Source organism: Pollicipes pollicipes, unplaced genomic scaffold (genome assembly GCF_011947565.3).
Source record: "Pollicipes pollicipes isolate AB1234 unplaced genomic scaffold, Ppol_2.1 Scaffold_6686;HRSCAF=7923_pilon_pilon_pilon, whole genome shotgun sequence".
In the NCBI taxonomy this organism is placed as follows: Eukaryota; Metazoa; Arthropoda; class Thecostraca; order Pollicipedomorpha; family Pollicipedidae; genus Pollicipes; species Pollicipes pollicipes.
The window spans coordinates 17040055-17055990 of NW_023596921.1; the positions used below are offsets into that span (position 1 = coordinate 17040055).

At 49.2% G+C, this 15936-nt stretch overlaps 1 protein-coding gene across 1 annotated transcript in view; it reads left to right on the forward strand.

Annotated features, from left to right (window-relative positions):
• The window catches only part of LOC119107978 (gamma-aminobutyric acid type B receptor subunit 1), a 97687-nt gene that overhangs the window by 9105 nt on the left and 72646 nt on the right, over positions 1–15936 (forward strand). The gene's annotated exons all lie outside the window — the stretch shown is intronic.

A 15936-nucleotide genomic window follows, 5' to 3' on the forward strand; every position in this document is an offset into this window, starting at 1 on the left:
GGCGGTGCCTCGATGCGCTGCTTACCTTGGTGTTGTTGGTGATCAGCCGTAGCCGGTAGCCGGGTACCAGGCGGCGCCGGTTGACGTGCTGCAGCGCCAGCCGCGCCGCCGCCAGATCGGCGCGCCCTTCCAGCGGGCCGCGACCGCAAGCCGTCGCGCACCGCGGCGCGTCCAGGTCGAATAGGCCGAGCACGGAAAGCGGACGTCGTGGGCGGCCCAGCTCGGCGGCGCCCCCAGCGGTCTGCAACGGCGTCAGCAGCAGCAGCCGCAACGGCAGCAACAGCAGCAGCGGCGGCGGCACGATCATAGCGGCCGCCCATACCAGAAGAAGGTCGCCCGGCCTCAGTCCCACCTGCAACATGGAGAGCCCGTCATTCCTAACGAGAAAAGGAGACGAAACGCATATGGTAGTGGTAGGGGTGATCACAGCTGCTCAGTTTGGCAGCGCAGCGGACTTTAGCGGGAGAATCCTGAGTTTGATTCCCGGAGGATGCTACGTCCGCAGGTTTAATGCACCGCCGTAGTCGCTGGCGCTCCATGGATAGGAGTCGCAGCTGCTGATGATAGCATGTGGTGATCCACATAGGATAACGTATGCTGAAAGCCGATGACGACTGCCACGCAATGAATGTCGCCGGTTGCCATTAAATGAAGGCTGTGGTGGCGGCAAGCCATGGTGCCGAGTGTGATTTGAATTCAAGTCTTCTGGCGCCGGCCTCTGGTCGCTGGGGCGGCAAACCACGGCGCGTCCACCTGTGCCGCGGCCATCGCCACCCCACGAGAGCCACGTCGCATTCGTCTCGCGTCTGTTCATCGATCCCGGGCCAAACGACACCCGCAGCGCCGGCAAACATCGGGCCGTGACGGACGTAGCGCAGTCGAGACAGAGGCGGTGCCCGGCGTCACCACCACACACCGCCCGCCGCCACCGGTGACGCGGTGTGGTGACCCCCTCACAAGGAGATGATGTGAGGCGCGCGCTTGGCAGTCACACTTCAACATGCATTTACCACATTGTGGACGACGGGTAGATTGCCGCGATCGTCGTCTGTCTTCGAGAGCTGCGTAACATCATTAGTGAGATTACAGGTGGTGATGGTTGCTTTTCATCGACAGTTTGAGATGGAACCCACATCAACCCCCTATGCTGTGGATCGGTTTACACCGAAATTGTTATGGTTCAACGTAGCATATGCCCTAATGTCACTGCTAATTAAAGTTTATAATTACGCAATTAACAGTCGGTTTACTCTAACCGCGGCTTCTCATCATAGAATTACCTTCGGTTGTTTTAAAAGGGTGTCAGACCCCTTTTTTGGTTTCAAAAAAGCGCCTGCATGCTTTTCGACCAGCCTTTCATTTGTTGGTAGCATTGAAAGTTAATTTATGGCTTAGAAACAACGATAATTTAATTAAAATGACTCTTCTCATCTACGGTATCGATGGCTGTAAGCGCTGAACGAGTGCGAACGCCAGCTCTTTAAGAAGACCATTGCACCAGTCAGCGGAACGGACTGTCTCGACCTGAGCGTGTGACTAATGACGCGTCCGAAACCCTGTTCACAACGCACAACCGGGCATAAGCACCTAGGTGACTTTCAGGGGTTATCCCAGGTTTGTGTTACTAATAAGTGTGGTAATGCGATACAATTCGTTTCATAGCATGTTTTCTTCATTGCCCAGCTAAAATGTTCAGGTGTTGTTCCGTAGTACTTGTCCAGCAAATTTGCTGCGGCGAACTACCCTGACTTCCACTCTTGACAACCAGCATGGGCCTTCTCCGCCCCCCGCGCGTCTGCACTGGCCACCGTAGCCCAAAAGTGGCCAGATTGTAAGCTGCCTAGGTGGGTCACGTTTTCAATCGATCTTAGAGGAAAGTGAAAAGGTAGCTCGAAGAATGCGATCCACTGCGGATGAAGCGGACAAAAAGCATTGCGTGTATTCTTATGATATCTTGTTACGAAAGCTGGCAAGAAGCGCTGGTTATGAAACAGGAGGATCGATGTTTTGATTGTGTTGTAAGGTATGATTTGCTTTTGCGACGTGATTCCATGCGATCGTGTGGTACACAATTCAGCGATAATTTTCAATTCATCGGTACCTTGCTTACCTCAATTAATCGTCCGCTGCGCTGATGATTTGCTGTCAGACTTGTTGGTCACATAAACAGAGGGTGGTGGGCTGGCATATTTATGTAGTAATGGCATCCCTTGCGGCTCAAATGGGAGTTGGTTGGTGTTCGAAGGAGAAGTCTCTCTTAAAGTTAGGAAAGACATTTCCGAAGCCTCAGCTCACCAGAAGGCTCGCAGTTTTCTATGAGTTGCTATTGAAACCTTGTATGGAGCTAGAATATCGCGGATATTGTGTTGCATTATTTTTGTCGGGGTCTTGAATGCTATAAATTGTGTGGAAAATTTTAAGTTTTTACAATGCTCTCATTTGGAGGGCCAACAAAAGTGGAACAGTATGTTCAAAATTGACACTGCATGCTGTGCCTACTTTAATTTTCTACTACAGGACACAACAAAATTGTTCCCCAAAACCAGGAATCAAGATGAAATGGCTGATTCTGCCTCCAAAGGGATGGGTAACTTACAGACACATAAATACAAGGGCGGGTCCTTTTTGGCAATTTTGTTATGAGATGACAAATGTGAACTTATATCAGGGTAGAGTCAGAAACATGAATGAGAAGCAGAAAAGTTGTTACGGAACTGCAGACGCCTTTAGCTTGTGCACACCATCCAAGAGAGAACGAGGACTTCCGGCCCAAATGCATAGAGCCATGTTCAGGTAGGTTGGCGATTTTGTGGTGCCATCCCCAATTATAGGCACCAGCAGCAATCATAGTGCTGTGCTCAATCTGTATACTGAGCACAGCACTATATAATATTTGGATTGTGCAGTAGTTATAATCATTTCGTAACCAACAATTGTCACACCCGGGTGGTCATCATCATTTCCATGCTTGCGTCGATGAGACATGCCTGCTAGTTGCAATTAAACCATAATTTTCCTTAGAAAATAAACGTACTGTGTAGAAACCAAAACGTACCAAAGCGACTCTGCGTCTTGCAGGGTTCAGCAGATGCACTACAGGGAACCACAATGGGAGGGCGCTGCTGCGAATTAATTACAAACGTCCTGATCTCCCCAGAGCACTGTGGAAGTCAGTCGGCGGCGGCGGATGCGTTTATCTCCTGCAGATCTGGTGCATCAAGGCGTAAACGGGCCAGCGGGAGAACAATCCGAGGGCGCTCTTCAACAGCCGCCGCGGAGCGGTCAGAGTGATCGCTGAGCACTCGACTGGGCGGCTAAAGTCCCGCCGGCGCCGCGTTCTGAAGCGGTGAGAGCACCGCCACTGCTGCGTCCTGCGACCGCATTCGCAGTGGCCGTGCTCCGTACTCGTGCTCCGAAACGGCGGGGAGGGGAGTACCGGTCACAAACGAACGGCCAGCGGCGGGCGGCATGGTGCCGATCGACCGAGGGTGACACTTGCACTGTGGCCATTCGCGAGTACCTGAAGAATGCGTGCGCCACGGAGCCCCGCATCAGTCAAAGTCATCCTGACGGAGCCCGAGTACCTCGCGGTCGGTGGCGGCTCCCGCACTCCCGTTCACCACAGAATTTCTCTGAATCGGTCGTAACCGGACGCCACCCGGTGTTGGCACCGAGCTAGAGGGATGGACTTGCGCTGTGTGTGTGTGTGTGTGTGTGTGTGGTGTGTGTGTGTGTGTGTGTGTGGGTGTGTGTGTGTGTGTGTGTGTGTGTGTGTGCGTGTGTGTGTGTGTGTGCGTGTGTGTGTGCGTGTGCGTGCGCGTGCGTGTGTGCGTGTGCGTGTGTGTGTGTGTGTGTGCGCGTGCGTGTGTGCGTGTACGTGTGTGCGTGTGTGATGGTGACCGCGGCGAGCGGCCGCGGAACCGCGCCACTCGTGGTCAGCGGCCTCTGCCGGCGGCGCGGTGAGCACTCGCTAAACGTGACGCTGCTTGCTGATGGCCCCGATAGAGAACAGGCCGGACGTGAAGCCCGCTGGGCCGGGTCCCAGCCTGAGCTGCACCACACGCAGCACATCGACATCGGGTGCATGCAGGCTTTGGCGATGGGAAGCGACGCGCTGGTCATGACGCGTCCGCCGCCGCCGACTGACTTCCACAGTTGCCTCTGGGGGAGATCAGGACATTGTAATTACAAAAACAGAACGCACCACACCAATAATACCAACCGATAACGGCCGCCTGGGAACAGACCAAGACCCGACTGGTTCTGAGCGGCAGGGCCACCGTGCAACCAGCGCTCGAGCGCCTGCCTGCGCCGAGAGTGCGTGCAGACTGCTGCCGGAGGCGGGTCGCTGGCTGCGGCCTGCTGTCAGAGAGCCAGTTTTTCGCGCTCACAGTACGACTCCTGGGGCTGGCTTGATTACATGGCAGTACGAGAACTGGCTATAAACGACGACCCGAAACCGTTCACAGCACATTCGCGACTGCCGCCCTCTGCGTCATTTCGACGACATCTAGAATGCACTCACCCAGCTGCTTATAGAGCTTTCATCTGAAGTCAGCCTTAGAAACGCGACCTGCTGAGAGACTGTGTTGCGACGCACGCGGTTATGGCCTGCGGGTGATCTGACTCAGCAGCGTCGGCCGCCGACCGGATTCTGCTGGAGGCGTGCCTGCCGTCGGCGTGAGGCGACGGTCCCGGCGCAATGCTCGCGCGTCAGGGTGCCGTGCGTCTGTACCCGCACACTCACCCTCACCCGCACAGGTGTGGCTCTGGGCACTGCTGAGAGCCGCACTGCCGCAGCTACGACCTGGGCTATCAGAAGCCGCCGACATCACCGCCAACGACGCCGCCCAGCACCTGGAAACGGCGGCCAACGAGGAGAGCGTCGGCCCGTCACGTCCGGTCTGCCCCGTCGGGAGGCCTGGGGCTGCTGGAGATCAGCCTCCTCCCCTCCTTGCCCGACACAGGTGAAGGTGAACCACGCCTTGCGTGGGTAGGTTTTGGATCATGTCCCGTCTTAGCGCGGGAATTTTGTCGCCGGTCGTGAGTCCGGTGCCCACCGCGTGTGTCCTGCGCCCGTCACCGACGCTGCGGTGCAGAGGACCGGGAATGACAGCAAAACCGAAGCGTTGGAGCCATACATAACTACAGATTATTTTACTCGCAGTACCTAGATTGCCTGGCCACGGGCTGTTAAAGGACGTCCGGTCAGGCGCTTAAGCGTGTACAGGCGCTTGGAGGGCCGCGATTAAAACTGTGCCTTTAGCTAGTCCCCACGCGCCGTTGGCCTGGTCATCCGGAACGCGGCCGAAGACAGAGCTTTCGCCTGGCTGCTCCATAGTCGGTGGGCGTACTCTGTCAGACCCAGCAGCCTGCCAGTGACAGCACCTACCCGTCTGCTGTCTGGGCCGCTGGTGCCATCTAAGCGCGTGCGCTGATGACTGGGTCTCAATCTGACATGTCTGCAGGTGGACCGGATGCTTCACAGCCAGTTGCTCACCGACGAGGACACAGCGGTTCAGCACGCCGTGCTGCGCCGGCCAGACTGCGTTGTTGCTTTATGTGACCTAGTGATGGCGCGCCTGGACCGGCTGGACACCGAGCCGGATCGGCGACAGGTCGTGCTCCGTTGGCTGCTCCGCCTGCGCCTGGCGACCGGCTGGCGTACCCGCTTTTCGCTAAATGTACAGAACACAGAAACCGCCAGCACAGACAGAAAGAATACGAGCAGGGGTGGTAAAATCTTCCAACTTGGTGGACAAGGTCGGCGAAAAAATGTATGCATTCAGAGGAAGCTTGACGCCAACAAATTTTGGGCAGGAAATTTAAGTGACAGTCACGACCAAATAACGCAGAATTATCTGCAAAAACTATAATGAGGTCTCCATACACATACATATTTCGTCACGCAACACGAGCAAACCTTTTCGTGGAGTCCCTTTACCGTACCCGACGGCAGCATGATGCGTTTTTAGGTTTCATCCCATCCCAGGGACAAAATTGCCCCATGGTTTTCAGTTGGTCACTCGCTTTGCTAACAGGTCGGCAACAAAGCAGTGTATTTCTCATGGCACGGTGGGTCGGCCAAGTCGATTTTTTACAAGCCGACTCACAGGGTCCCAAACAGACAGTAAAGAATGCTGAAAAAGGTTAAGATATTGGGATTCATTTGGCCGCAAGGGTGTGTTTCAGTTGTTGCGATGTGACTGATATGAGGTGAGCGGCGACTTTCAATGCACCGCGACTTCACAAGCGGTATTCGCATTGCAGTGTCATGACTGCATGCCTAGGATTTGATGTTTGGGCCTTGTCTACGTCGTTGGCGGTGCCGTGATTCAGCATACTGCCCTCGGCGACGAGAGGCACTGACAGTTCAGGGTAAGCCGGCGAGATGATCCGATCAAGGTATAAATTGCCTTATGATTATCCAAACCGCCTTTTCAAGACACTAAAAAGGTTGTCGACACTTGAGCAGTCATAAGCGGCCAGCCTTCCTCCCTTTGAAATGAGCCATGGCTTCGATGTTGAAGTCTGATGACACTCCTTATGAAAGGGAGTGGCTGAAGGCGATAATGGTTCTGAGCTGCTTATTTATACCATTTTTGCTCTTGTCCCGATTGAGAATGATAACCAGTCACGTATATCTACAAGTCAGGGGTGTACCTAGTTTCCCATTCAGTTCAAAGCTCCACTCCCAAGTATATAAAAGTAAGAAAAATTGTGGGACGCTCATATTTTGGGGAAAAGTGCGACATATGTCACTGCCCCCCCCCCCCCGCCCCCCAACCTTTCCTCGGTAATCTATGCTCGTGCTTGAAATGCAATTATTTCATCAGTGTTTTGACAGCGTTTAAACAATAATTTGTGGTTCAATCTTTTGCCAGCATGAATCTTGGTTGCTGGAAATTCATATGATAGCCAATGAAGCGGGCAATGGGAAGGCAATGGAAAGTGAGGAGTGAGGTGGTGTAGCAAATGTAGGCAGTCGGGAGGGAGGGGGAGGACTATAGGTTTCATTACCATCTCCCCCTTTACCAAAACTTTTTCTGCAAATAGGAGGAGGTTTTGTGGTATTGTGGTATAATTGTCCTATAAGTGCGGTGAAAGATTGACATTTGGTTGTCGTTGAGGAAAATGTTGGCTTTTCGCTAATGATAGCACCCCTACAGGGACAGGAAAGCCCTGGAAGCGATCCATCCTGCAGTGCTCATCCATAGGCATAGTTTATTTGCACCTGTTAGCATGACACTTGTATGGATGCAAATATTGTATATTTCATCTCTGTGCTTGCTAGCATTGAATTGAAAAATTGTCCTGATGGAGTTAGCATATTTACTGCATACATCGAATGCGGGTTGTGCAGGCGGACAGCCTACCCTATATGCAGCCTACATTGATAGAAGAAATGAATATTGTTTACGTGTTGGTGGCATAATGACAGCAGTATCAATTTTTTATGCATAATTAGCGGGAGGCAGCACCCCATGGGTCATGGTCAGTGAATCAAGCCAGGAGGAGATGGTTTTAAGTTAAAGCTAGCTTTTGTTCCCCTTGTGTAAACATCCAACTTTAAGTGTTGGGGGGGGGGGGGGAATCATTATTGAGGGTGCCCAGCCCAACATGGAAGCTGGATGGGGCCTTGAAAATTGATTTGAATTAACACCCCTACATTGTACATAACGAGTATCACACGCAACCTTAGATTTGCAGCTACGTAGCATCCAAAGGGCAATCTTGGCTTGCTGATTAAATTTCCGTTGATGTTTGCATGCAAGTAATGAGCCGTGTCATTCTGCTGTATCAGCTGATGTTTCCATTCTTGTAAATGCACATTCCCACACCAGCGTACGCAAAATCAATAAAGAAAGGATGAAAGCCAGCAATTTTAAACCTTACCCTGCTTAGGCTGTTTCCATAACGCGGGCTGATAGGGGGAGGGGGAGGAGGGCAATTTCCTGCCGTTTGCAAATTAAGACGGACAGAAACATTTAAAAGTGAGCTGTCATTGACGAGATCTTGCGATTGGTAAGAATTGTCTTCTTGTTAACTGACCCTTCTAGACCAGGTCCAAGATAAAATTTTCCTGAAAATCAATCTATTTCAGTTTGCATGCTCATATTTACGAAACCAGGGAGCGTAGAGACATTGGACGAAAAGGAAGCGCGTTTCTTGTTCGATTGTAAATACAAATGTACGTAGTTTTATCTGTTTCCGGTCTTCATTTATAATGCAGGGATTCGTGAATGTGAAGGTGCCAGACCGCTGCGCGCGGTTCACAAAATCGGCGCATGCCGGGTTGGGCTGTCTTGCAGTGCTCGTAAAAAGCATTGCTACTCCGAAACCAAAATTGCAAGGGACACGTTTCGGGTGTAAACGTACGAGCAATGGATGCCCCAGAGGCTACTAAAGATGTGAGCGAGCCAACAAAATGTGCCGGTCTTGTATCCTCAGGAATCTTCAGGGGGGGGGGGGGCGTCGCATCACCCTTCCCCTCCTGTCGGGGCGACTTTGTTGTTGGGAAAGAACTAGCAGCGTGATGTAAAGTTATTAACAAATTCCAAGACAACTTACTTGTTGGGGCACGGCGAAAGACGCCTACCAGGCTTATGGCGTGCTGCCTGGATCGCTGAACAGTTATCTAGATTGCCCGAAAAAAACTGTGGGTCCTACTGTCATTGCCTCGCTTTAATCGAGTGGCCTTTCACGCGCAGTGCTTCAGACATGTTACGCGCTTGTTGTGCACACATCAGGTGGATTTTCATGACTGGACCCAGGTTTTTGAACGATACCAACGTTTTCATAGATGTTTGTGCCTGGTGCGTGATAAGCGACCCATGATCGTCTTGAATGAAAAACCAAATTTTCCACATTGTTGTATGATGCTTTTACAGGGCACACGTGCCCGACGAGCTACTATGCGGAAGCGAGAGATGCAAGTACAAACGAAGAAACGTGGACATACCTTTATTTTGTCGTAGGTGGATAAGAACCGCCGCTATTCGTTTGTCCTTACGGAGAGATCTAAATAATGTGGTCATTCGCGAAACTTATCAAAATGACTAGTGCAATGACAGCGATGGGTAGCAAAGGTGGCAGCGACGTACATTATCATATTACTAGCCACCATTTATAAGTTTTTTCAACGGCACCCTTCGTTAAAGCTCCAGCTGGCTTTTCGTTCATCAGATGTCTCGACTTTTTACTCGGTTAGTTATAGCTGCGTGAACCGGACCTCCGCAGTCAAATTACGACCGGAGTTGGAGCGCCAGTAAAAGGCGTCTAAGGGGAGTTTCGGCGTTAATTTTTTTTAGAAACCCGATGAATGATTTTGCTAAAAAGATACCAAAACTGCCTGTGATCGGCTCCCTGTTGGGCAGAAGCCGATACGTTTATTAGCTTTCGTTAAGTGTAGGCTATATGAAACCTGGCCTTGTGGCTCTCTGGCTGCCCCCCCCCCCCCCTCCCCTGTGGGGAGACTTTTAGCCCAAAATACTTTGAGGGGGCACGCATACGCTGCCTCCTACCTTGAACCTAAGCGAGTAGGCCGGCAACTTGCAACCTCATACTCCTTACCCCTAAACAATTGCATAAAGAAGCATGGAATGAAGACCAGCTTGCCCATATACAGAATTTCGATGAGATGAATGCTGCATGTTGAAGCCTTTGATCTAAAGCCAAATCTACCAGAAATTTTTACTTAAATTCTGACCTTGTTTGCTGTCGAGTTGGAATATATTAATATTTTAAGGTGTCTGTTCGCAGTAAATTCCCTGAATGTGTCAAAGTGGGTGTTTAAAGCAGTTACTGCAATTTCACTCGAAATATTACTTGAAAGCACCCACTAGGATGACGTCACATTATCCGTGAGCTGGGATAGCTGCCAATTTTTTTCCTATGACACCACATAAATTGTTGACATTTCAAAGCTATTTTCTCTCATGTAAGTGGACTGCCGCTCACACTCCTCCACAGGTAGTCCCATGTTCAGGGTGTCCCGGGACAGGTCTCGGTCCTGCAGGTCAAATCTAGTTGAGACGAGCAGGTTGTTGCTGATTTTGATCTTCCGTTTCAAGATCTTCTTCAGCTGCTCTTCCAGCTGTGGCAGCCTGCCAGATTTTGCCACGTGGATGTTCATCTTCAGGAAGATCCGGCCGAAGGCACACAGCATCAGGTGCATCTCGCCGACAATGACCCAGCTGGTGGCGATTTGGCTTAGCAGCGTACAGCCCTTCATGTCTTGTCAATCTGCCGCCTTCATTTTCCATTCCTCAGTTTCTGGCCCAGGGCGACAATGGGGGCGATGATGCGCGGCTCCCATGTTCGGTGTGCTTTCTGGTCTTGTGGACGGTGCGGTGTGGACATAAAAAACACGCACTTCTCCGATCGTACCGAGCACCATCAAGACAGACTTGAGGTTGGCGCCCCGGTAGAATTGGGCGGCAATGCCGTTGATGTCGCGCAGGTCCCCAGGCTCCTTGTCGATCCGCATCAGAACAGCTACCAGCTCGGGATTCTCGTCGCCCTCGTCACGTTCGGCGCAGGCCACGACGCTCCCGACCGTTGGACGGGCAGTGGACGGATCAGTTCCACGGCGATGTTGACGTACCCGACCTCTCGGTAATTCGTGCTCTCGCCACTGATTTTGAACCAGGGCCTGTCTGGTCGATCAACCTTCCGCCCGGTCAGCGAGCGCCTCAAGGCTGCCAGCAGGGGCGACTGCGACGAGGGTGGACAGCGGTCCACCATGTCGCCGCCTCGCTCGACCTCCATGTCGTGTGCCACTCCCGCGTAACCCGCTACATTGGCGAACCGGCCCGCCGGACGCCGCGACGCGACGCCGCACTTCGGGCGGCGGCTCGGTGACATGAGCCGTCACCGTCACCTTTTTAGACGCTTTCGATCACTTTGCTTCCATGCAAAAGCCTACCTGACTTTCGACGCGTTTACAGACTTTCAACGCTTGCTTTTCTGCTGCAATGTTCTTCACAACCTTCCGCGAACGACAGTTCTCTGCGAACATCTTATTTCAGAATGTAGCACCGCCTTCGTACTGTCACTCGAACTTTGATCGCGAATCTTAAAGCTGACTTCGCTTCCGTCCACCAGCTCTTCGATACTCCCACCGGTGTTAACGCTGATAAGATACAAGCCTGTCAGTTTTAACTTTCAATGGGTTCAGCCTTAAACAGCGTTCTTTTTCCAATGCTGCAAAGCTATTTCATCACAGCTTTGAACGAAACATCAAATAATTATACGTTAAACATGGTCACTTATAAGGGATGCATACACACTACAAAGAGCTAACGCGTCACCATCCTACCTCCACATTAACTCAAACTTTTTTCCAACTTTCTCCGAGTTACTCGTCTGCGTCAAGCAGTGTGAATATCCATAATGATACGTATTCTTATTTATGTTGTCACTAGTAGTGCTGCACTGTTAGTTTGAAGTAATCTGCAAGGCATGAAATGGTCTGAACGACCTGAAACGCCCCAAATCAATACAAATTAAAGTTAAAGCTGCATTGGATTCCAAAACATAGTCTACCATACAAGCCATTTCGGACTACGCAATCTGCCCCTGCCGCAAATACGTGTTTCTCCCTTTAAGTGTTGGTCGGCACTGTCGCGGTACAGGCAAAAATGTTTCTGATTGGATCAGCACTGCCAACGCAAATGCGCTAGGTCCCGGCCAATCAGCCACAACCAGCCAGTTGGCAGCGCGCGTACTGGGGTGTACGTTTACACCCTAGTCTTGCTCTGCACAGGGGGCCTGGGCTGAAGAAAGTTACCGGTGTAACTGACAGTTTTTCTATTCGTCACGGACGATTATCTACTGGACGATGCGCATCATGTCTGCTCATTATGCTTCCCACGTTGACAGTTGGGATAGAGGACACGTAAATACTGCGTAAACTGTTCGGTTCGCTATGATTCAGCACCATGCTGAACTTGCCGCCTGGCAGCTAGCATGACATCCGCAATCTACAAAACATCGCAAACCTGTAACAGGGGTTGCTATGCCAGGGTTGTGGCAACACGTCTAGTTTAGGGCGGCGTTTATAGTTATATTAGCTGAAATTCCTGAGTGTGACAGCCGAATGAGAAAACATGGAATTTCTGAACTGAACATGTCAAATGTGTATAAGGAGGCCTGCGCGTTAAGGAAATGTTCCACGTTTGAAAATGTTGAAGCAAAATGTCATATATGGTGAATTACAACTAACTTATAACCGTGAATATGCTTTTAAGTGGAAAGACTTGCAACAGACAATACGGCCTCTCAAACTAGTAAAAACGTTCCTCCAGTGCGATATTGTTTGATTGTGCCATCTCACCTTGTACAACATTGGTCGAAAGTAAATTCAGAGCTGTTATATCTGAAAATCTTGCTCACGAGCGCCAGCTATAAACGACTCGACTGTTAAATTGGTATTGGCCTTGAACGCCGCATGGCTAGTGGAATGGCAGGACTGAGGTAACCTCATTATTGCATTATGGATACTTGGGTGACCTTGAAGTAGCTCCCGAAATAGTCTTCACACATACACGGGCGTGTAATTCAGAAACTAAGGAAGTTTAGGCCTTTAAAAGGCAAGACCGTGAACTGCACCGAATGACCTTCAATATGGCTATTTTAGTTTAAAAACTCCGTATAAATGTGGAACGCTCCCATTAAGAAGGGCTGGGCTGTGAATTGTACCGAATAATCTTCAATGTGGAAGTTTCTGTTCAAACCTCATACAAATGTGGAATACTCATTGGAATATGTAGTAAAAAGGCCGGTCTCTAGTGCCTATAAATGGCATGAAAGTGTAAATTCGTGATAAAAGTGTCAACATAGCTACCTGTATATCTACTTAAGTTGAAAATACACACAATCAATAAACGTGGTAGAGCTGGTGATGGTTTTTGGACCTAGGAATTTTCTCTTAACCTGACGAAGTCTATTTAGTAGCCGAGTGTATTTGTCTTCGCCACCTGCCTGCTGACATTACCATCTTTAACTTCTGAGCCCATAAAATGTTTAAACGATGAGCTTAATTCCTTCAATAAAGTGTCCAAGAAGGAAAATACACTTGTTGAATCATAGTTCAAGTTAGGTACCGACCCCATTTCTACCGAATTTATGCTACAAGTACATGGTCTTGTATAATTTTAATGGGATCTCAAGTTTCTGATAATCCGCTTTAACGTATTTTTTCTTATTGGTTCGCATCACTGCAGGGAACTGAGCTCACACTATTGCTGATACCGGACCTATCACATTTATCCATGCTGTGCCTTATTTCGAGTCTTGAAGGTAAAAAAAAGGAGAAAGAGGCAATGTTTCTGATGTCATTAAGTATCTCAGCCAAGTGTGATTAGTGTTTTTTTCCATGTCGGTGGTGTATGTAATACTTGAGCCTATACTACTGGGATATCTTACTAATGTCATGCACATGCGTCTGTTGTTAACGGCCAAGCCATATTCCGAGAAGTCAAATGCATTCTTATAACCCACTGAGATTACACCATTTGTTCAATGAAAGTAAATCCATAAATAAATTAAGGCATACCAAAAGTATCACGTTTAGTTCATACGTTGTAAGACTAAGTAAAGTGACAGCCGATCATCAGGGATTCACATGGTCCAATTTGTTCCTGAAACGGAGGAATCGGTTGAGATGAAAGCATTGTTAACAGAGGGTTTGGGGGAGATGGGGTTCTAGATTAGCCAGACACAGACGGGACCCGATTGTAGAAATCCCGTCAGCATAAAGCGGGCGAAATTCACAACCCCTGTTCTTGTGGTCCCACCATCCCCGTCTCGCGCACGCACTGGCTGTGCTCCACATAGAGCTACGTCGTATTGCCGAAAGGTCCGCGGGAGTTGATGGTCTGTCGCGGCCACGCCGGCCACAGACCTGAGCCGCTAATCTCGCCTGGTCTGGTTCTGACAAACCATTATCCGTGTGTGCCTGCGCACAGCGCACGTCTGTGGCTGGCCGCCCGCTCCGCGTCCTCCGAGAGGATGGGCTGGCCGGGATGCGGGGGGGGGGGGTCTGAAGTCTGGTATGAAATATGGTGACAACGCCGCACATTTTGCAACTTACCTTTGCTTTTATATCAGATAACGTGCTCCAAACATTTCATGCTGATAAGCATACATCTCCATTTTCCTGTATTATCATTCATTTCTCAAAAAAGCATCCGAGGGATCATGTAACAGTGCTGAATTAATACAATTGCTTTTGGGCTATTTTATGGTGGTACTAGCTGCCCAGGTAATGCTGCAATGTTATGCTTATATGTGTTGAATATTTCAACACCACAATTGGACCACAGGAATGCAAGCACTCTGCAATGAAAAACAGCAAGGTTTTCAGGATCAATACTAAACAAACTGAGAACACGGTGGCTAGCCACTCATCCCGCAGCACTCAACAGCCGGCCTATGCCACACTCTTCGTAGTTGACTCGCTGTGCAGTAACTGAATCATTTTGTGATCAATTATAATGCAGAGCGCTTAAAATGAGCCATCATGTGCAAGCTGTGAGATTGTGTGATTTGGCAACAACATAAGGTATACCAGTTCAACCTAGATGCGTGCGAAAATGCTTAAAAACAACCCGATCTTACAGCCCCAGTCCTACTACACTGAGCTTCAAGCGTTTTACGATTGATAAACGCGATTACACTTAATCGTCACAATCACACTAAGGATGCCGCTGGCACAGCATTGCCAGCTTGTGGCACAACCTACTAATTTGGTCTTGATCCCGATTTGGGTATGCTTATAATACGTTTTGATGCATACCAGCCAAAACTTTGGAGTGCCCAGTGTTCTACTGCCCTGCGCGGATGGTTATGATCTGCGGGCTGAGGGCCCATGTTCGCCAAAGCTGCCTCTGCTCTCGGTGGTGACGGGAAAGAGCCGCAGACGGGACAGATCTGGTGGGCCTCGTGGCACAGTGGGCACAGACCTAGCGGACATATGAGTAACCGCGCCACACCGGCCACGTTGCGAGCAATTGTTTATGGGTCGTATACGGCGATAACATGGAAGTAAATATATTGCGGCTAAGATTTGTTGCATTAGATTATTGCGCACCACATGCGGAAGAAAAAAAGTGTTTTTTGCCAGGAACATTATTCACATGGATAATACAGAAGCAAAGGCCTTATTCCTCGGAGAAAAATCAAGAGAATTGAAATATAGATGCATTGATATTCCGGCGCCATGCCTCCATCAAAACGAGTAGCAGAAGTCATTTCTGCTACCCTTTTCCCACAGACATGAAGTAAGTCGAAATATCTATGTATCTATATCTCCATTCTCCCAGTTTTTCTCCGCGGAATATTGGTGTATTGATGTTGTCATGCAAGGTATATATATATATATATATATATATATATATATATATATATATATATATATATATATATATCATATACATACATTGCTATATATACATATATATATATCACGTACATACATTGCATATATACATGCATATATATATATATATATTATATTATATATATATATATACCTATGTATATAAAGGCTATTGACAATTATCAGTCTGGGTGGAGATTATTGTTGCACTGGCCGGTCCCGCTATACGGAGAGCTAATTAATTAACTGCTGATTTTAGTTCAACATCATTATACCAGGAGGTGCCGTTCAGACGGCGCTATAAAGTCGGAATTGGTTATATTTATCAATGCGACCAATGCTTGTTTGATACTGTCGATTACTCAGTTCTTCCTGGCATGGGAAAGGTACATTAAGGTCAGCGTAAAACTCTCAACTTACAATATTGTGAAGCCTTCCAAAGTCGTGAGATAAGCGTTATTACGATTAAATCGTGTGACATTTTAAAGGTCAAACCTGGTAACATTTCCAATTGCAATCTAACTTTTCATGGATAACCCGTATTTTCTCAAAAG